Below are 23,772 nucleotides of genomic sequence, written 5' to 3'. Positions count from 1 at the left end.
CAATAGTTGATGGATAAAGAAGATGTAGGAGATGTATATATATATATATTTTTCATTAAGATATTACTCAGCCATAAAAAAGAATACAATCTTGCCATTTGCAACAACATTAATGGTTCTTGAGGGAATAATATGAAGTGAAATAAATCAGAAAAAAAACAAATACCATATGATTTCACTCATGTGTGAGATTTAAAAAACAAACAAGGGGGATCCCTAGGTAGCTCAGCGGTTTAGCCCCTGCCTTCGGCCCAGGGTGTGATTCTGGGATCGAGTCCCGCATCAGGCTCTCTGCATGGAGCCTGCTTCTCACTCTGCCTGTGTATCTGCCTCTTGCTCTCTCTGTGTCTCTCATGAATAAATAAATAAAATCTTTAAAAAATAAAAAACAAAAAAATGAACAAAGGAAAAAAAAAAGACTCCTAAATACAGAAAACAAAATGATGGTTATCAGAAGAAGGTGGGTCAGGAGATGGATGAAATAGATATAGGGGTGTAAGACGTGCAAGTTTCCAGCTGCAAAATTCAATCATGAAGATGAAAAATACAGCATAGGGAATGTAGTCAATAAGATTGTTATGATTTCGTTTCATGACAGATGGTGACTACACCTATTTAGTGAGCACTGAGTAATGCATACAACTGTGGAATCATTATGTTGTACACGTGAAACTATATAACAATGAATGATAGTTATACTTCAATAACAATTAATTAATTAAAGGATATAGAAAGGAAGAAACTGAAATATGTAATAGTAGAGCATTAGAGAAATATATGTAGGAAATTTATGGAAATAAAACTTGGAACAATGACAACTTAGCCATAAGTCTTGCTAGATAGAAAGTCCAAATTAGAGGTCAACTTAATCAGACCCAATACACCTTCCCATTTATCCGATATTTTGCAATGTCTGTTTTAACATTGAATTTTTAATAGAATTTACTACTAATAAGCCATCTACACATAAAAGTTCTAAAATAATTTATAGTGGCCTTATTATCATGTAAATCTTATGGGAAATAACTTTCAGGAAAAAATATGTATTTCAAAATTAGAAGAAATAATAGAATATAGATATATAAAATGAGTAAGTTTGGACTTAAAATGATCATAGGCACTAAATTTTTTTTTTGCAAACTTTAAAAGAAATGCAAGAACTGATACAGATTTTAAATTAGACACTAGAAAGGCACGTAGGTGGCTCAGTCGGTTAAGCACTCTTGATTTTAGCTTGGGTCATGATTTCAGGGTCCTAAGATCCACCCCTACATTGGGCTCTGTGCTGGGCAGGGAGACTGCTTAAGAGACTCTCTCTCTCTCTCTCTGACCCTTCCCCCTCCCACTTGTGCACACACACTATAAATAAATAAATAAATAACTATTAGATGCTAGAAATAGAATTAGTTTGAGAATAAGTAAGAATAAGCCATTCATTTTTGTATGTGATAAGAGGTAAATCACCTTAAGAAAGAATAATAAGCCAGAACCAGTTAGTTTCAAAGATGAGGAAATAAGATGTTCTTGCATATGATCTGGACCTTATTCAAAGTATAATATCAAAATAAATTTCTTTATCATATTATGAGGTGTGATTGTACCAAATATAACGGGAAATATTTTTTCTGTACTGTGTGACCTATCACATATATCCAGAAACATTTAATCTTGTAGATGATATTTTAAATAGGTGACAGGGAGAAAAGAGGTAACATACAATTTAATGTTAAACCTTAGAGACAATACCAGGATAAGCTTGACGAACAGCAGGCAATCTTAAGATTAAAAATAATAATAATATTCAATTTTCAAAACAGTTTTTTTCATTCTGCTTCAGTAACTATAGAAATGCATATGCTGTAAATAGCATAATGTTGATTTAATAATTATTAATAAAATGATAGATTCTTGTCTCCATTGATGGTGATTTAATATTAGGTCTATTCTACAAGGACTCTCAAATTGATTTCATTGTTTCTGCATTAACTGCACAACTGCACTGAAACCATTTTCAATCAAATATGTAACTAAGAAATGTTATAATAAGTAATTTAGTTTCTTTGTAAATAATTGTAAAAGGATGTGATTTGGCTTCATTTAATTGGAAGTGAGTCTCCTAGATACATACTTATTAAAACTATTATGGTTTTTTTTTGGATAAATAAACCCTTTTATCTTAAAGCACTCCATTTTACTGATGTGCTTATTTCTGATATTAATACACCAGCTTTTTTTATACTTGAAGTTTTCATGATCTATATTTTTCAATCATTTTACTTTCAATTTCAGCCTATGTCCTCATATATCAAGTACCTCTCTTTTAAATAGAATTACCTTATCTTCCTTTTTTTTTTTTAAACACAGATTGGCAATATCTATCTTCTTAATTGGACTTTTAAATGTTTTTTAATTGCTTAGTCCAACTATATTTAATGTAATTATATATGTGATTGAATTTAACTTTATCATCTTGTGGTTTGTTTTCCATTTGTTTTATTTATTTTCTCCTTTACAGCCTTGTCTTGATTAATCAAATGCTTATTTTCAGTATTCTTCTTGTGTTTTAGCTGTCTCACTTTGGGTTTTTGTTTGTTTATAAATTAGTGTTGTAGAAATTGTAATACCACCCTTAACTTGCCACAGTCTGCCATGAATTAGCACCTTATCACTCTTTGTTGAATGAATAAATCTTAAAATATTATAATTCCATTTGTATCTCCTCTCATTTTTTGTGCTACAATCATATATGGTTTACTTCAAAGTACACCATAGCACATGTTTATAATTTTTGCTTAAAAATATCAATTGTCCCCCTCTATTAAACAATGTTTGTATCAAAGGAGATAAACAAATGAAAATGATTGTATTTCTAACCGGAAGTGATAATGGAAAAAAAGTTCAGAATCTCTAGAACATATTAAAAGCATTGATCACGGGAAATTTGATGCTGCTTTACACATTTATAAGTAAAAAAAAAGAAAAAGAAAATTAATGTAAATGAATTAAGCTCTCAGCCCAAAAACCTAGAAAGGGAACAACAAAGTAAACCAGAAGTCATAGATGGAGAATAATAAAAGAGAAAACTAAAGTGAAACTAAAGTGACAGGGAATAGAAAAAAGAGTAAAGTTAATAATGAATGGAAAAAAATCCTGGTGTTTGAAAATGTGGTTAAATATATATGTCACCACCTAACTTGCTTAATTAGTAAATTAGTAATGTAATTTAAAAATATATTACTAAAGAACAAAAGTACAAAATAAGAAATAAGCAAGGAGGGTGAATAATCATTGATAAAGAAGAAAATATATATGTTTTTAAACCTTAAAAAGCCATTTTGAAGACTTCTATGCATATGAACGTGAGCACCACATCAGAAGGGGTAGGTTTTTGTTTTCATTTTTGTTTAATTCAAGTTAGTTAAAAAAGAGTGTAGTATAGGTTTGTTAAGTAAAATTTAGTGATTCATCCTTATACATAAAGGCTCATCACGAGTGTCCTCCTTAATGCCCACCACCCATTTAGCTCATTCCCCACCCACGCCCCCTCCAGCAACCCTCAGTTTGTTCTCTGTCATTAAGAGTCTCCTTCTCTGGGAAGGGATCATTTCTTAGTGAAATACAGACTAAGACAATTAACCCACTAGAGGCGGAAAGCCTAGACAACCAATGTCTATGGATGACATAGAAAATCTTACTCCGGAACTACAGATGTTTCACAGGAAATTCTACCAAATCCATAAGGATCAAGTAGCTCTGATACTCTATAACAGAGCCTCTGATTTTGTGCTACACAACTAGAGTAGTTCCAACAGAGAGAGAAAGAGAAAGAGAGAGAAAAACTCTAAAAAATAAGTCCTGTTGGGTTGGCAATGGGCAAGTGGTAGGGAATTAGAGGTCCACCGCCAGCCGCCCTTTAAACTTATTAATTTCACACCTGTTACACTATTTTATTCTGTAACCAGAAAATTCAAAGAGATAGAACAACAAAATATACCCAAGAGAAGCAAAAGTAAGCAATAAAGAAAACACACAGAAATAAATAAGAAAACAGATGAAAACTATATAACTAATAAATTAATTCAAGAGTAATTTCTTTGAGGGAAATAACTAAAGAGTTATTCTATCAGATAAGTTAGACAAGAAAAAGAGGAAGGAGAATAGTAACTACACAAAAATAACAAATTAAATAAGGAAATAACCACATGTGTGAGAGGAATCAATTGGAGTATCATAGACTACTTTGCTCAATCCTAGTATAATAAATTTGAAACAGAGAAAATGAATAATTTCCTAGCTTATAAATTGTCAGGTCTGGCCTTAAGAGACTAAATAAAAATCTGAATGATCCAATCATCATATAATACATAAAATGATGTATTAAAAATCATCCCATAAATAGGAATGTGCTCAGAAAATTTCTAAAAAGCCTTGAAGGAACAGCAAATTCTAACACTTTAAAAATTATTCAGAACGCAGAAAAAATAGTTTCCAAAATGTTTTTCTGCTACATAGAAATCCACAAAAACTACAGAACAATCTTTTAGGTACAAATCCTCAATAAAATATTAGTAAAAAATTAAAGCAGCATATTAAAATAATAATAATAATCTACAGTTTTATTTTCTTGTTTTATTTTAATTTTTTTTAAAGATCTTATTTATTTCTTTGAGAGAGAGAATACAAGACCAGGGGGAGGGGCAGAGGCTGAGGGAGAAGCTGACTCCCCGTTGAGCCGGGAGCCCAGGTGGGGCTGGATCTCAGGACCCCAAGATCATGATCTGAGCTGATCTTAACTGACTGAGCCATCCAAGCGCCCCTTTGGTTTTATTTTTGATAAACTTTGGTTTGGATGTTTAAAAAAATATTTTATTCATCTATGGAGGTAAAAACATAATGTCTTTTAGAAATGTTGGTATATCACATTAATATAGTCATGTGGGAAATTTCATTGATAGAAGAAACCATACTTTTCATAGTGTTTCATAGAAACATAAATACAGGTGCCAGTTAAAACTGGATTTAAATCCCATTCCTGATACTTCTTGTTGGCTAACTCTAGATAAGCTTGTTGTTTCCCTGCGGTATGTAGTGTGTTCTTATTTCTTTTAGGTTTGTTTTAAGATTCCCCCTTCTTTTTTGGTTTTCAGCAGTTTGACTTTAATCTACCTAATGATTATTTTCTTTCTAATTATTTTTGGAGGGAGTTCACTGGGATTCTGGGTTTGGTGTATTTGATCATAGTTGTGTGATTTATACCTATTATTTTTCAAAAAAAAAAAAACTGTTGCCCCAGGCTCTCTCCTGTCTTTTGAGGTCTCAAATTACACATAATTTAGGCTGCTGGGTATTTTTTCTTTTTCAGTTGTTTTTCTCTATGAGCTTCAAGTTGGATAAGTTCTAATTGACCAGTTCTTAATCTGCTTTTAACAACACTGATCCTTTCTTCTGCGGCAGACAGCCTGCTTTTAAGCCTATCTAACATTTTTATTTCAGATATTTTACTGCTTTCTGACTTCCATTTGATCATTTTTAGAGTATTCATTTCTCTTATAAAATTCTGTATTACCCATTCCTCCTATATAAAAAATTAAACTTGTTTTAAAGTCCTTTGCATTAATTCCAATGAGTTGGTACTCAGAATGTACGTCTATTGGCTTCCCCCCGCTCCCCTTTATTAGACATGCATTTTCTTGTTCCTTTCTGTTTAATTTTGTTTAATTCCAGATATTATTTAAAGATTTAAAAATGCAGAATGGAGCATATTTTTAAATTGTAATTATTATTTTCACAGAGATCACTAGCTCTCTCCTGTAGCCCGCAGTTATGATGAGGAGCTATTTGGATTCCTCCATGATTGAGCTGAACTAGGACTGGACCACACTTTTATTTAAATTAAGTACATTTAAAGTGAACTAATCTTTAAACTCTATCCTGGCATCGCCAAAAGGCTGAACTTCTGATCTGAGATGATTGGAACTGGGAGGGAAATGTTCCAGCTTCAGTTAGTTTTTCTTCAACTTTGTATTCAATTTTGTCAGGACCCCAGAATCCAAGCACACTGAGAACACAGGACAGTACGTAAATTCTCTTTGATTTACTGCCTCTTCACTACTGTTCCTTTGTTACAGTCTGATGGGAGGGTAGCAGAGACACACTGTGATTAAGCTATTTACTTCCCCATTTGGGGCTCTCTAGGTATGAACCCATTCTTCTAGCTTATGCTGCCACTCAAAGCTTAATTTATGTCTTCTCAGTCCTGCAAATTTTCCAGTCTAGACTTGATGACAGACCCACTTTTCTGCATCCCTAATCCATCGATGATACCACGGATTTCTGCTAACGTGAAGGATTTGTATTTCTACTTAATCATCCAGACCTTTCTCGTACCCACAGCTTATCTCATAGCAATGTATGATTTCATTTTATCCATTAACCCTTTTTTCCCTCTTTTTGTTAAAAGTGACAACCATTAACATTTTACTACATTCTAACTAGAAGTGATAATGGTATCCTTAATTTTTAACTAATAGCATAAAATGTCATTATTATAATGTAATAAACATTATGTATTTAAACAATTTCCTTTAGAGACTCATCTTACTTCTATGTAACCTCAGATGTTAACATCTTCCTCAGTGTTGTGGGAGTTTACCAAGTAATCTGCCATTTAAAGGATTGATGTTATGTTAATTGATAGCACTCATATCCTATCATTCCATGATTTGTCATATATTTTACTAAAATCTTTTAATAAATAAACCTTATCGGTAATAATGAAATAAAGAAGTAAAACATTTGATGTTATCTCCCAGAGTGTTGTACACCCATGTTGTGGACAAATTATAACTGTGGTTTTCTGTTCCAGAAACAAAGACATCGGTAAAAGGAGTTATTTTTTCTATGAAATAATTTTTAAGGAATGTGTATACTAGCAACCCCATTGTATCATTATAAATAATTATGTTAAAATATCATTTCCTCTATGACATTTTCATTCCTTAAACAACTTATATATGCCACTAGTTAAACTTCATTTGTCACATAGGATGATTTCAATGAGTTGTAATAAAAAATTGTTGTACTATAGTCTGTTACATGCTTATTTGTGAAATGTTTTGACATCTCATTGAGTCTTCTTAAAACCAGTATCATTGCTCAATTGGACAGAGATATAACTTCACTTGAGTTTTTTAATCAGTGTATTAATAACCCCACTCACATTTACTAAGATTAATTTTCCTTCAATATTCCATGGCTTATCAGGGTTATTACTTCCTCCTATTTTCACATAAGATTGATGTTTTTATCTTGCTGATTAGAAGACTTTTAAATATTCCAAAGATAATATTCAATAGTTTTCCTCTGTATGTCAGAAGTAAGATATGTCTTTTCAAATTTTTTTAGTAAATGTGGGCAAAACATTTGCTTAATCTTGACAGTTTGCTTGCTTCATTAAAAGCAATCTTTTTTTTGACATAGGAGAAACTGTGCACAAAGATATAAAAATAAATTCAATTATTCAATGGAATGTCAATCTTAAACTTTATGAGAGGTTTTCAAAAATATAGTTATATATAGAATAATCAGAAATGTGACAACAAAAAATGAAGACTTGCACAATTTTCTTCAGTTGGTAGCTCAAATACTTAGTCATTGAAATAATTTTCCAAAATAGTAAATTCTTGGAAAAGTTCCAAGCAAAAATATGTATGCATTCCTGGACAATTCACTAAATAATAAATACCTCAAAATATAATTTTTTGATATCAAAAATGGATAATCATGGAGATTTTTACATACATAAATGTTCTGGAGACATCTTATTGTTAAGCAGGGTGCACGAAAATTCTTTTAAGAAAAAGATTTTCTCAAATATCATGGGCCACCTAGAACCTCACATCCACACACAAAACATAATTGTACCTTTCAGGCATTGGGACACTAAAGAGTTAAGTGATTTTCCAAATTTTATTGTAGAGACATGGCCACTTAGAGAATCATGGCTTAAATAAATTAATAAAAGCAGAAATCACACATGTTAAATTTTTCAATGTAAAAACAAAAGAACTGGAAATTATTAAACAAAGGATATAGTGTTAGGTACTGTCCAGGACTAATAGTATGTCGAGAGAAACCAGTTCATTTTCTCAGCAGTGCTTCTTCCACAGATATGAGGAAAATCCATATAAATTATTTCACTGTGAAAGCAACTGAATCATGCTGAGTTTTATGAAGGAGCTCTTTAAACATTATCTCTATTTCCTCTGTGGTAATTGGATTCTATTTCTCCTAGAATATATTTTGGATTTTGGGGTTTTTTTGTTTTGTTTTGTTTTTTAGCCTTATCAGGGAATTCTTTGTTTTGTTCAAATCAGCCAGTAAAAAATCTCTACGATGCATAAAATTATATATAAAATGTAGAAAATAAAAATATATATATAGAAAATCCCCAATATTTGTCCTTCATTTGATATCATGCCAATATATGTAAGGGAAAGTATTGTTCATGCGGCAAGAGGAAAAATGATTTGGGCAATGACCTAATTAGCCAGGCATTAACATTCAAAGACCGGTAAACCATTTTAGTCAGAAAAGCAGTATTGAAAGAGTTCGTCTAAAGCTGGGATGTATATGCTTCATTTTCCACTTCCTGTCAGGTTTCATGCACAGCCTGACTATTCTCAATCATGATTCTCTCTGCCTTCTTTCACAGAAGAAAGATTATTAGGAGTGGTACTAAAGAAGCTCAGGGAATGGCTATGCCAACAGCAAATTTTCACCATGAAAAATAATAGAAATGACAAGGCTTAAAAAAATGCATTGGATTTCCAAATAATTTATAAGAAAGTCTACCCTAAATATTTCCAGAACGATCAGGCTTTGCAAAATATTAAACAATGTCCTGTGTATGGGCGTCACCATCTAGTTAGCCTGTCGAATTCTGTTCAGTAATTTGTTCTCTTCAACTCTTTCATCTCAGGAAGGGCGAAGATCATTTGAATTCCTCTTTCTTTAATGACCTCCTCAGCCTACTTTTAACAATGGAAGAAGAAACTCATATATGGGTTAAGTCAACTGGTTGGATCTCCGTAAGTTTCCCAGTTTCAGTTACGTTTGAACATCATGTAATCATGAACTTAACAAAAGCAGTCTCTCAGTCATGAAAAATTCTTTCCCAAACCTTGTTTTTGTTTTGTTTAAAGAATGTAATTTAATTTAGATTAATTTAATTTAATTTAAACGTGCAAGACCAAGCACAGGCACTTTCCAAAAACAATGAAGCCAGGCCAGGAAATCACTGAATGCTTGGAGAGAAGAGCTCTGATGGGGGCAAGGCCATGCCCGGTTGTCATGGCACAAGCACTGGTCTTTGGCAGCTCTGGCATTTCTTCCCCTATTTCTGCCACCCCATCCAGAGACCCCAGATCTCACAATTCCGGATCGAAGAGACCTGGAAAATTACAGGCATTTGAACACAGCAAGTTGCTTTCAAACCTGTTCTGCAAGATCATGCGACACAAGGGTCTGTTCTCCCTCCTGGGTGAAGCCTTCCTGTCCTAGGAAATAATCGGGGTTCTGGAAGGAGTTTGCTACCCGACTGAGTGCACGTCCCAAGTTGGCAGGTTTTGCCCCCGTGGATCCGAGGATGTGCTGGGAAGCCCTCCCCGGCCTCACCGAAGGGCTGAGAGCCGCAGCCCGCGGCCTGGAGACTGCGAGCACCCTGGGGCTGCAGGCCGCGCCCTTGGAGAGCTTCCCCCAGCATCGCACAAGGAGGCTCTAACTCCTGAGCGCAGGAGCCTGTGCTGCCCGGGGCTCTGCATACTACTGGTGAGCCGCCCCCCGGGACTTAGGCTCCCAAAAAGCCTCCTCCGGGCCCCGGGGGGCTCAGTGGTTGAGCATCTGCCTTGGGTTCAGGTCGTGACCCGGGGTTGCGGCATCGAGTCTTGCATTGGACTCCCTGTATGGGGCCGGCTTCTCCCTCTGCCTGTGTCTCTGCCTCTCTCTGTCTGTCTCGTGAATAACTAAATAAAATGAAAGAAAAAAAGAAGAAAGAAGAAAGAAGAAAGAAAGAAAGAAGAAGAAGAAGAAGAAGAAGAAGAAGAAGAAGAAGAAAAGAAAGAAAGAAAGAAAGAAAGAAAGAAAGAAAGAAAGAAAGAAGAAAGAAAAGGAAGGAAGGAAGGAAGGAAGGAAGGAAGGAAGGAAGGAAGGAAGGAAGGAAAAGAAAGGAAGGAAAGAGAAAGAAAGAAAAAGAAGAAAGAAAGAAAGAAAGAAAGAAAGAAAGAAAGAAAGAAAGAAAGAAAGAGAAGGAAGGAAGGACGGAAGGAAGGAAGGAAGGAAGGAAGGAAGGAAGGAAGGAAGGAAAAGGAAGGAAAGAGAAAGAAGAAAGAAAGAAAGAAAGAAAGAAAGAAAGAAAGAAAGAAAGAAAAGGAAGGAGGGAAGGAAGGAAGGAAGGAAAAGAAAGGAAGGAAAGAGAAAGAAAGAGAAAGAAAGAAAGAAGAAGAAAGAGAGAGAAAGAAAAAGAAAGAAGAAAGAAAGAAAGAGAAAGAAAGAAAGAAAAGAAAGAAAAGGAAGGAAGGAAGGAAGGAAGGAAGGAAAAGAAAGGAAGGAAAGAAAGAAAGAAAAGAAAGAAAGAAAGAAAGAAAGAAAGAAAGAAAGAAAGAAAGAAAAGAAAGAGGAAGAAAGAGAGAGAAAGAAAGAAGAAAGAAAGGAAGGAAGGAAGGAAGGAAGGAAGGAAGGAAGGAAGGAAGGAAGGAAAAGGAAGGAAAGAGAAAGAAAGAAAGAAAGAAAGAAAGAAAGAAAGAAGAGAGAAAGAAAGAAAAGGAAGGAGGGAAGGAAGGAAGGAAGGAAAAGAAAGGAAGGAAAGAGAAAGAAAGAGAAAGAAAGAAAGAAGAAGAAAGAGAGAGAAAGAAAAAGAAAGAAGAAAGAAAGAAAGAGAAAGAAAGAAAGAAAAGAAAGAAAAGGAAGGAAGGAAGGAAGGAAGGAAGGAAAAGAAAGGAAGGAAAGAAAGAAAGAAAAGAAAGAAAGAAAGAAAGAAAGAAAGAAAGAAAGAAAGAAAGAAAAGAAAGAGGAAGAAAGAGAGAGAAAGAAAGAAGAAAGAAAGGAAGGAAGGAAGGAAGGAAGGAAGGAAAAGGAAGGAAAGAGAAAGAAAGAAAGAAAGAAAGAAAGAAAGAAAGAAAGAAAGAAAGAAAGAAGAGAGAAAGAAAGAAAAAGAAAGGAAGAAAGAAAAAGAAAGAAAGAAAAAAGAAAAGAAAGAAAGAAAGAGAGGAAGGATGGACAGGGCCTGCGTGGCCGCCGCGGCCTGGGTTGTTGGGCGCCGCGGCAGGAGCAGTGTAGACCGCGGGGCGGAGAGCGGACACCCTGCAGCCGTCATCACCTGCACCAGCGTCACTGCTGGAAGCTCTGTCCAGGGCGGGCAGCCCTTCTCCTCCTGCTGCTGCCCGCAGGCTCCGCCCCAGGCTCCCCCCTCCCGCCACCCCCCGATCTGTGTGGACCCCCCCTCCTTCAGGTCCCTGCATCTCCCCAGCCCCTGCACAGCCTGTGGCTGGGGCCGGGCAGCACAGCCTGCAGCGTGCCCAGGAGGTGGGAGGCAGGAGCTCTCCTAGAACATACTGTGACAGTTTTTTTTTTTATTATTATTATCATTATTTCTAAGAGAAAAAAAAAAAAGCCTTTTATTTAAAAATGATTATGATATCAGATGTTGGGCAGAGAATACTCTTTGGATTATTTGCATCCTTTACAATGCATTAGGGTTTTCTTTACAAGGTAATGTCTCACCTAGACTTAGCAGGGCTATTCTCAGCTCTTTGTATTGCAGCGATGATACGAATCCATAAAATCCGCTTTGCCAGCTGTGCTGTCTGCCTCTATCTTCCTTGGTCTGCACTGAGACGTTTGCTGGTTTCTTCTACTCTTAGCTCGATTCTATTCCTCCAAGCACCTGTGGCTCTGTGGTCTCTCCTGGAAGACAGTGGTGCGGGAGTGATGATACAGACTCATAGAAATTGGAATATTTTCATCGCACACTCTACCTTTCAGCCTTATAAGGTGACCTCTGCTTTTTCAGTGCTTCCTGGTCTGAATTCTAACACCAAGTATGAGACTCCTCTTCGCCTTTTCATTGACCTATTTTTGGTCTATATTTGTCATCCTTTCATTTTGAAAATTTCCAAATCCTGTCTCGTAAGACGGGTGTCTCTTGTACGTGCTAAAATGCCAGATTTCGCTTTGTTAGTCACCTAAAATCTTTGTGATGGGTGGCTCAAATAGGCAAAATGCCATGTTTATCTGATCAAATGTTTGCTTTTGGTTCTTTTCATTATTATTATGATTATTATTATTATTATTATTAGACTGTAGTCCGTGGGAACTATTTTATTTGTTTTGCCTCTTCCTCTGTGTAGATCTTCTGGTATATCAGAAGTGAGTCAAGGGAAAACTACTTTCTGAGTCTCTGCATGTTTATTACAGCCCCCCTGGCATTTTGAAGTCAATCTGGCTGGATATGAAATCTTTAGTTCTTATTTTATTTCCTTGATGAACTTAAATTCACTACTCCATTGTCTGCAGGCATAAACGATGACTGTCAAAAAGGCTGATGTCAGTTCAATTTTCTTTCTTTTCTAAATAGGAGGATCAAATGCTCCTTTCTGCCGGGATATTTCTGCTTTTTTTTCTCTTTTTTTTCTGCTTTACAACCCTGTGCATTCTTTCCTTTTACTCTCCAGTCTCCTGGGTTGGATAATAAATTATCTGGTCACTCCAATTAAAAGCAATTTAAACTTTTTCCATGGATGCTCTGAGGATATCTTCTTCTTTTACTTTAAAATTCAGAAGTTTTACTAAACTATGCCTCAGCATTGGCCACTCAAAGTTGATTTTCCCAAGTATGATGTGTATTCTTTCAATACAGACTTGCAAGGAAACTTTATTTCAGGAAAGTTTCCGTGGACAATAGTTTTTGCTTCTTGTTCTGTTCTGTTGCTCTGGTTCCCTTCCTAGTGGGCCCCTTCACTCAGATGCTATGTCGTGCCGCTATCGCTTTATATCAAGTCATGTCTATCCATGTTTTATTCATCTTATGGCATCATACCTGGTGTTAATCCCCTCTTCTGTTCCATCTCGTTTAATCTTTTTTTCAAAAATGATTTTTACTCATTTCATTAGCAATATTATTTTGTTGTTTCCAAATCTCTTCTTTCTCCAATCTTATTTCTGAGTATTTCTAAGATGGGCTTTGCTTCATAAATGTTATTGGTTTTTTTTGTAATTTATTCTAATGCACTTTGAAATATTAGGTTGCAGATTGCATCTGCTTTGAAGTCTTGTCGTTCTGGTAAAATATTGCCATTTTTTACAACTCTTATTCTCTTTATTCTTCATATATTGTAGATGAAACTTTTATGGGATCAAACTATAATATTTCCTCTAGTTCGTGTTTAAGTGTGGTGACTTTTCCTCTATTCTTAGAAGAGGAGGTGGATCTCGGTAACTTTTCTAGCTTCACACCCTATAGCTCTAGATTCTGAAACTTCCTTTTATTGTCACGATACAGTTCCCAAAAATATGACTTCAAACTTTTTTGAAATATTCAAACACAGTTCTCTCTCCAACTTTTGTCTGGATCCTTTTTTCTCTTTTGCCCCTACCGTGTCTGTCTCTCCCACTCACAGAAATTTCACCTCCCCATGGGTTTTTTCTTAGGGAGATTTTTAGGTTGATTAATTTAGAGCTTTTAGGACCCAGACTGCTCCAGCACTAACCGTCTCTATAAAATCCCTCAATCACCCGCAAATTGGAGATTGCACATTTCATGGTTTTGTTGTCTTCCTCAGCTTTCCATCTTTCACTTTTGGACATTAACTGTTTGTGAATGTTACGTCTTCTGGCTCACTGGGACATTGGAAGTCACTTTACTTTCTATCCACTTCTCTGCTCACAGCTGCAGGAATGACTCATGTTGTCCCACCTTCTGGTGGTTTGGGGAAAACAAGCCTACCCTTTCAACACATATTGTTGTAGGTGGTGTTCCTGGCTCTTTGACTTTATTATCCTGTATATAGTGAAGGCGTCCTGCCTATATATTGCATAGGAATCTGGAAGGATTTTAAAACCACGCTGTTGTTGCCAATCCCTTGTCCTTCCCCCCCGCCCCTTTTTTAGTGGAAGTCATTCTTGCCTTGATTTCCTTAAAGACTGTAAACAGGATTTTGAGTCATTCTCTATGTCCATTAGTTTTCTTTCCCAGGGAACAGTTTCTCATGGTTTCTATTTTGCATATAAACTAGATATAGATATAATTTCTTAATAAAATGTATCCCTAATATATGTAAATAATGTATATTACATACATATAACTTTTGTATATATGATTGTGTCTATAAATTTTAATTTGGATATAACTTTGAGTGGAACTAACTTCTCTTTTCTTGTTCTGCTCATGTCTTCATTTCTGGGAGTTTTGCATTACCTTTACCCAGGCTCCCAGAACCCCCAATAAAGTGGCAGATATTATGTTGGCAGCAAAGAGCTCTTGCCCACTTATTTAGCCTGTTGGTCAGTCTGAGGGTTGCCTAACTCTTTCCTGTCTTATATCACCTTTCAGGATAGTGGGTTCTCATCAAGGACTGTGCCAAGGTATGGCCACCATCATTTCCAGCCTTCATTAACAGGCAGAGAGAACTGCCCCAGCTTCCTCCTTTACACAGGGATTTTTGATTCTATTCCCCATTTTGTGACCTATATTCTCCAGAGAGGTGAATTGTTTTTAGAATTCCTATGCCAGCCCCAGTGTCCAAGTGGCCTATAACTCCAGCCTTAAGCTTCTGCTTCATAAAGATATGTCTGGTTCCTCGACTAATTTACTGCTTATTAGAGACTGAGGGTGGATGATGGCAATGGTTGCTAGGAATGCTATTTTCAGGTAAAATCATGGAGCCATCATTATGAGAAAATTTTGTGAAGTACTCCTCTGTGGTTTTATCAAATCATTTTAATTAAGACTAATAAAATATCAGTGTGCTACTTAGCAATCAGTTACTGGTTACCCAAAGGTAAATGGAAACAATGAATAATCCTCAGAGAATAAAAATACAGAAATACAAATAGGACATATTCAGAAATATCTTCAAAATATACATTAAAAAAACTCACACATGATAAATGGGTACATAATGCACAGGTACAGATTTTTCTAGGTTAAAAAAAAATCCATGAGACAGTAATCTGGGTGAAATGGAAATAAATATTTTACCTCAGGGTAAAATATTTTATGTAATATTATATAATAATATAAAATATGTTCTCAGGGAGAACATCCTGACATTTCTATTGTCTTTTTTCCCCACTAAGAATTAAATTGGCATTTCTCGTAGAACAAAAGTGGCATTCTCTACACAAAGAAGGCTCCCTCTAACGTTCCTGATATCTTAATAAATTACCACCAGTAATTTAATTAGAAATGCATTAGGTGAAGCAAGGTAGTCCGTCCCAACTGGTAAAACTTAGATCAGTTTGTTTTCTGTGATGCGGAATAATTTAAGGGTGAACCAACACTTCAGAAAAAAATTTCCAGTGAGGTAAACTTAGCTGGGGGCTACAGAGTCAGTGTAGCAATTACCAAGGGGTTCTTTGGGTCAGCGAGGTGAGGTGGCCTGTCACTCAATCTCCGCAGCCTACACGCTTGCTCCTGCACTGAAGATTAGCAGGTCATAAGGATAGCTGCTGCTAGCAACCAGTTCTTGCCACCTTGCAACACTATTTCATTTTTCATGTACTGTTGAGACAATTCAAGGAAATATGTGCCCATATATATTTGTGACTTTGTACCCTCCAATTGGTTGGGTTCTTACCTGATTTTAAATGAAACACCTCTTGATCAACTCAAACTTTAGGATTTAAGTCCTCAGAAATATAACAGTGCAATTATAGAGCAATAGTCCAAAATATTTTTTTCCTTTACCAGTACTAAAAAAATTGAGGACTCATACATAAAGCGGTGCAATATAGCAGTGATTCTCAAAGGCTGATAATACTACCTTCCTCCCATTGCAAATCATTGATACAGCATACCGAGGGGGAAATACGCTGCAGAATATATTTAATATATATATTTTACATTGGTGATGGGTGTATATCTGGGAATACAGTAAATATATATATATTTTAAGTGTTTGTGTACATATTTCAAATATGTGGAATGATTTATTACTTGGTAGTGCATTTTTGTTTCTAAATCCTTAAAATGACATTCAAGGAAGAAGTATTCCCTGGTAAATTATAATGAGCGTTATATAACTAATAATTTATAATTACATGATGAGAGATATTTTACAAAGGTTGACTAAAATATTATATGAAAGATGATTCACTATTCATTTTCAAGCTATAGAACTTAGTTCCACTACACATTAATATTTAAGGAATGTAAATTAGACATCTATTTACTATCTCATGATTAGTGATAGACTTTAACTCTAATTTCCTGACTCTAAATTTGACTTACTTTTCAAAGTTCCTAAGTGCATAGGCACAGAAGGGAGAGTAAGCAGGACTTAGGTGGTAAGTGATAAAAAACAGTGGATATTCATAATAACTGATAGGTCAAGATCAAGGCTGCTACATCTGAAATCAAAGTGCAAATTATTTTTTAGCTTAATGGTTAAAGGACAATGTTATCTCCGTATAAAGTACATTGAAATCACATATTTTTGTTAGAAACATTATTAGGTAATTGAAACTTAAGAGGAAAATCTATTTTGCAAGGAAAAAGTATGTACTGAAATACAATACTTCTTATTTTTATAAGGAACACTGCCTGAGTATCAGCCTTCAAAGATTATGAAGTAATAATGTCCTATTTAAGCAGAAATGTTAAAAAAAAAAAAACAAGATTTATAGCTCACAATTTGAGAATTCTTTAGTCTCAATGGAGCATTGAAAGAGAAAAAGATATTTCATGGAACATTTAAAGGATAGATTTCAATAACATTGTTACTTCATTTATAATGGATATTTGGGGATTGCCAGTGTCTCTCATTACATAAGAAAATAAATTCCTGAAGACTTATTTATTTATTTATTTATTTATTTATTTATTTATTAAGACAGAGAGAGAGAGAGAGAGAAAGCATGAGATGGGGGAGAAGCAGAGAAAGAGGGAGAAGCAGACTCCAGACTGAGCAGGGAGCCCAACACGGGGCTGGACCCCAGGACCCTTAGATTATGACCTGAGCCAAAACCAAGAGTCAGACGCCTGAGTGGGCTACCCAGGCGCCCCTCAGTGTATCCATGTTTTTAAAAGATTCTGTGAAGACTTCCAACTCCGGTGATGACAAATGAGGTAATTTAGACCATCTCTCACTCAGGACAACTTGGAAACTTGGTGTGATGATTAACTTTATGTGTCAAATTGACTGGGCCATGGAGTGCCCAGATATTTGGTTAACATTATTCCTGTGTGTGTTCCTCTTTCTGTGTGTCTCTCATGAATAAATAAATAAAATCTTTTTTAAAAAAATCAGGCAATTCTTGGGACGCCTGGGTGGTGGTTGAGCACCTCCTTTTGGCTCAGGGCATTATCCCATGGTCCCGGGATCGAGTCCCCCATCAGGCTCCCTGCAAGGAGCCTGCTTCTTCCTCTGCCTGTGTCTCTGTCTCTCTCTGTGTGTCTCTCATGAATAAATAATATTAAAAAAAAAAAAAAAGCAAAGCTTCAGAATGGTAAGCCTCGCATCTGGAAAGACTATTTTTCCATGAAAGCATCTGAGGGACTGTGTAGTGTCTGTTGGCATAATGTACTACGGATGCAAATGCTACATTTTGGGGTCTGCCAACAGGAGGAGATGTGTATTTGTATATTTTGAGGTAAATTGCCAAAAGTTTGAATCGTATGATAAGGAAGAACTAAAAATGAAGCAACCATTTGCTCAGATTATATTCAAGTTTCAAATCATCTGACTAACACGGAAAAGCTCCATCAATACCTAAAACTGAAATAAAGTTTTACTTAGTGTTTTGATGACCATAAACTTAAAGAAATGCAAAATTTCTCTTTGAAAGAAAATACTAGCAACAGTCTAGGCCTTAAATTGCTTCTACAATTTCTAGAAGCAACTTACATAAATGGGCACAAATTAATAATAACCGGCACACAAGGAGAAACAAATGTCAATCAATAGAAATGGATTTGCCATAGAAATAGACCAACAAAGCCTCTAATATTAGAATCGTAAAGAATAGAATTTTAAATAATTAGGCAAACTATGTTACCCCTACACTTTTATGTTAAAATTAATTATTGCTACTATAAATCCAAATATAGAAAATAATTCATTGGTAAAGAGCAAAAAACAGGCAAATCTGTATTTTAAAAAGTCTACAACAATTTGCAATAATTTATGAATTCAGAATGTAGGGTTGACTGCAGATTAGAAAAATTAGCTGAAAATTAGTAACTAAATTAAAAAAAAAACCTATTCAGACTGAAGAACTAGCAGAAAAAAAAAGATTATTGGAGCACCTGGGCTCAGTGGTTGAGCATCTGCCTTGGGCTCAGGTCGTGATCCTGGGGTCCTGGGATTGGGTTCCAGGTTGGAATCCCCACAGGAAGCCTGCTTGTCTCTCTGACTGTGTCTCTGTCTCTCTCTCTCTGTGTCTCTCATGAATAAATAAATACAATTTGTAAAAAAAAAAAAAAAAAAAAAAAAAGATTATTGATTGTAAAAGGACTAACAAAATGAAAACAGTAAGAAAAACTGATTTTTGTTTAGTTGAACTGAGTCCCACTGGAATACCCATGAGAATGGGAGGAGCAGCAGCATTTATTTTGTTGTCGCTGCTGTTAAGTTTTTATTTAAATTCAGTTTAATTAAAGTGTACTATATTATTAGTTTCACAGGTAGAATTTTGTGATTCATCAGTTGTATATAACAGCCAGTGCTCATCACATCATGTGCCCTCCTTGATGCCCATCACCCAGTTACTCCATCTCCCACCACTCCCCTCCAACAACCCTCAGTTTGTTTCCTAGAGTGAAAAGTCTCATGGTTTGCCTCCCTCTCTATTTTCATCTTATTTTATTTTTCCTTCCATTCTCCCTGTGTTCATCTGTTTTGTTTCTTAAATTCTACATATGAGTGATATCATATGGTATTTGTCTTTCTCTGACTGACTTATTTCACTTAGCATGATACTCTCTGGTTTCAGCCACATCATTCAAATGGCAAGATTCCATTCTTTCTGATAGTTGAGTAATAATCCATTATAGATATATATGATATATATCTCCCATCTTCTTTATCCATTCATCTGTTGATGGACATCTGGGCTCTTTCCATATTCTGGCTATTGTGGACATTAGAAGTAGCATTTGAAACTGATCATAAGACACCGTTCTAGGAATATATGAAACTCTAAGTACTCCTGTGTGATTAAAATACATAAAAACCACATCTAGGGACATTTACAGTATAACTGTAAGACATAAATTACTAAGAAAGAAATCTTTAAGGAAGCCAAAGGTAAAACATTGAATGGCTTAGAAGGAACAAACATTAAAAAAAAAAAATGACTTCTCCATTTTGAGGAGGCCAAAATACAGTGAACAGCATCATCAAAGTGTGGAGAAGGTAACTACCAACCTAGAAATAAATACCAAAAGAAAAAATAGCCTTTGAGAATGATAGTAAAATAAAGACATTTTCAGGGGGAAAAAAACACTAGGAAAATTGTAACCAGCACATTCATCCTAAAAGATATGTACAAGAATGTAATTTTTTAAGACAGAAAAATGCAATTCAGATTAAAGGTTTCCTCCAATCTTCCAGAGAAGGGGGATCACCCTGGGGAGGTAGGGGTCAGGTGGAGGTAGGGGATGGTTTCACTGAAGGTCCATTCCTTTAAGTATTACATTCCAATACAAAGGTGAAGCCTTCTTTCTTCCAGTGCTCTACTGTGTGTGTGTGTGTGTGTGTGTGTGTGTGTGTGTGTGTGTGTGTAGAGAGAGAGAGAGAGAGAGAGAAAAGGAAATCAATAAAATAAAAATAAAATTAATATCAGAAGGAGGCAAACAGAATTAACCCCTTTGAAGTCCTTTGCGTTGATTGAGAAGAGAATAGTACCAATTAATATTACCTAGCTTTTTATGTATATTGAAACCTGGAAATAGTAATGTATAACTCACAAACTATAAAAGGAAACATAAAAATACATAAATAAGCTAAAAGAGCGACGTCACTCAGCATCATAGAAATACAAATCAAAATCACAATGAGATAACACCTCACGCAGGTCAGAATGGATAAAATTAACAACTCAGGAAACAACAGATGTTGGCGAGGATGCTGAGAAAAGGAATGTAAGCTGGTATAGCCACTCAAGAAAACAATGTGGAGATTCCTAAAAAAATTAATAGAGTTGCTCTATGACCCTGCAATCGCACTACTAGGTATTTATCCAAAGGATACAAACATAGTGATCCAAAGAAGCACATGCACACCGATGTTTATAGCAGCAATGTCCACAATAGCTAAAATATGGAAAGAGCCTAGATGTCCATCAATAAATGAATGGATAAAGAAAATGTATTACATATACATACAACGGAATATTACTCAGCCATTGGAAAGAATGAAATCTTGCCATTTGCAAAGATGTGGCTGGAACTACAGGGTATTATGCTCAGCGAAATAAGTAAGTCAGAGAAAGACAAATACAGATGATTTCACTCATATGTAGAATTTAAGAAACAAACAGAAAAACATAGGGGAAAGGAGGAAAAAAACAGAATGGGAAGAAATTAGGGAGGGAGGCAAACCATAAGAGACTCTTAACTAAACATAAGAGACTAAACAGGGTTGCTAGAGGGGAGGTCAGTGGGAGGAGGATGGAGTAACTGGGTGATGGGCATTAAGGACGGCACATGAAAAAAAAAATGAAAAAAAAAAAAAAGGACGGCACATGATGTGATGGGCAGTGGGTGTTATATGTAACTGATGAATCAGTAAATTCAACTTGTGAAACTAACAATACGCTATATGTTAATTCAATCGATTTAAATTTAAAAAAGGAAAGAAAAAATAAGCCTAAATCATAAGGAAGCAGGAAGTTTGAAAGTCAAAGAATAATAAAACATATATATCATTTAAACTCCAACCACAGGAAAGTACCTATATTCATTCAGGGGAAAAAAATAAGCTGAAAGCATACCAGGGATTAAGAAGGAAAATGTTTTATTTATCAGGATGTATTCAGCAGAAGTATTTTGCAATTCTAAAGTAGTATGCACCTAAAAACACGGCTTCAAACTATATAAAATATAAAATTGACCAAATACAAGTAGGTAAAGACAAATCACAATCATATCAGCAATTCGTTTTCCCTCTTTTAGCACCTGATAAAGTGAACAATCAAAAATAGTGCTGAAATATATACAATTTAAGCAATACAATCAACTTCACCTAATAAAAATGTTTAGATGTTTATGAATCCACAAATGAACCTATAAAAATAAAATATACAATCCATTCAAGCCCATGTAAAATATTTGAATATTTTATTAGAGAATAAAACTAGTTTCAAAATATTGAAACATTTAAACCATAAACAATAACTTCTTTGATCACAATTTAATTAAATTAGAAATAAATAACATAAAGAAATACAGGTGTTTTAAAATTAAAGTGTATAACTAAATAACCCTTAGGTCAAAGAATATTTAAACTGAGTACTACAAGAAACATCACCATCAAAAAGAGTGATACAGCTAAACGAAGTTTAACAGGAAATTTATAACCTTATAAGCATATATCAGAAGAAAAAAAAACAAGCTGCAAAACTCTCAAAAAGTTAGGAGGAAAAAAAAACAAAGAAAGTAGAATGAGGTACAAATAACCAATGTTTGAAAAAAAAAGAGTACATCACTTCAGATCACAGCAGCCTTTATAAAATAGTAAAATGACAATATAGACAAATTTATGCCTTTATTCCAATGAATTAAAATATTTATGAAATACACACATTTCTTTAAAAATGTAATTTATCAAGACCAAGACTGGCTTTTGAAAATTTAGCAAACCTGAATTTGCTTATAATTGTTCATTTTGCACACACACACACTTGCATACACACACACACATACACACACACAATTTCTAGTTTCCAAATGGTTTGTTTCCTTAGGAAGTTCTACCAAAAGAGAAAGGATTTTCAAATTGCACAATCATCTCTAATAGTAGAAAAGTAAGTAAATACTCCTCAGTTTATATAACCTTCACTTCACAAAAATTTTAAGAGTATATATTAACAAAAAAGAAAGTCCACTTCTATAAAACTGAAGTGCAAAAATTCCAAACAAATATTGGCAAAAAAATTAGTGTGAGCAAGGTCAGCTTATACTTGGCATGAAAGGTTGGATTAAAAGTAGTAGATACGAGAAGAAGAAGGAGAAGGAGGAGGAGAAGGAGGAAAAGAAAAAGGGGGAGGAGGAAGAGGAAGAAAGGGGAAGGGGAAGAAAAAGAGGAAGTGGAAAAAGAAGAAAGAATCAATCAGAAACAAGAAGGCCTGACCACAGGCCCAGGTACAGGTCATGTACTTGAAGAGGTGAAGGTGCTGACATGCACCCGCTGCGCTATTTGTGTACAGACTTTGTCCATTCCAATTTATTGCTGCCTCTGCTGGGCCAGTTGATTACTATTTTAATTATTACCTCTGGGGAAGGAAAAATCCAATAAAGAGGATATTCACCTAAAAAAAGTAGTGAATCAAATAGTGTAATTCTTCACATAAGCAAAATAAAAAGAATACTCTTATGATTATCTAATAGATGCCGAAGATGTATTTGATAAAAATAAACATCCATTCATAGTAAAATACCTTAGCAGTTTGGGAATAGAAAATAACATTCTTAATGTGATAAACATACTAAGAAATATCTAAAACAATTCTCATCTTTAATAATGAAATGTTGAAAACTTTTCATTTGAGATACAGAACAGACAAGGATGTTTGACTACAGTACTTGGACTCCCCCCCACCCCCAAAAAAATAAAAAAATAAAATAAAATAAAAAGTACTTGGACCCCGTACTGTGATTGAGGATTTCACCAGTACAATAAAACAATAATGAATGAGTGAGGGAATGGATATATGAAAGAATATTGAAAGGGAAGAAATCAGGCAATCATCACTCTGCTTCCACAGGGAAAAAAAAAAAGTGAACTTCCTAAGGAGGCACATTTGGTATGTTGACAAAATCATCTACAGATGAGTGAAAAGGATTAGTGGGTTTTGCAAAACTACTGGATACAGGGACAACTTCTAATACTCGTGCTGTCATGCCGGCAGCACAAAGTAAAACTGAGAACTCAAGAAACATACAATTTCAATAGGTTCAACATACCAAAAATATACTAATATTTTTAAAGTCAGGTACAAAATTTGAAAGTAACTACCAAATAATATTAAAGAAGACCCAAGGAAAAGGAAAAATGGACCACGTTCATGCATTGGAAGTCTGAGAATTATAACGAAGAAATTGTTCTGCCCATAGTGACCTATAGATTCAATGTATGTTCTCTCATTAGAGGTTTTATGGTAGACTCTTAGGAGCTGATTACAAATTGTGGTGAAAATAGTGTGGGCGAAGAAAAGCTTAGGTACTTTTGATGGAAAATTTATGAAACATTGCAGTGCAGAAGATTGGAAAAAGGATTTTTTTTTCTTTTCCATTTTTTAAAAATATTTTATTTATTTGAGAGAGACCACGAGTGTAAG

This window comes from Vulpes vulpes, chromosome 5 (assembly GCF_048418805.1).
Source record: "Vulpes vulpes isolate BD-2025 chromosome 5, VulVul3, whole genome shotgun sequence".
In the NCBI taxonomy this organism is placed as follows: Eukaryota; Metazoa; Chordata; class Mammalia; order Carnivora; family Canidae; genus Vulpes; species Vulpes vulpes.
Note: the sequence above shows the minus strand (reverse complement) of the source record.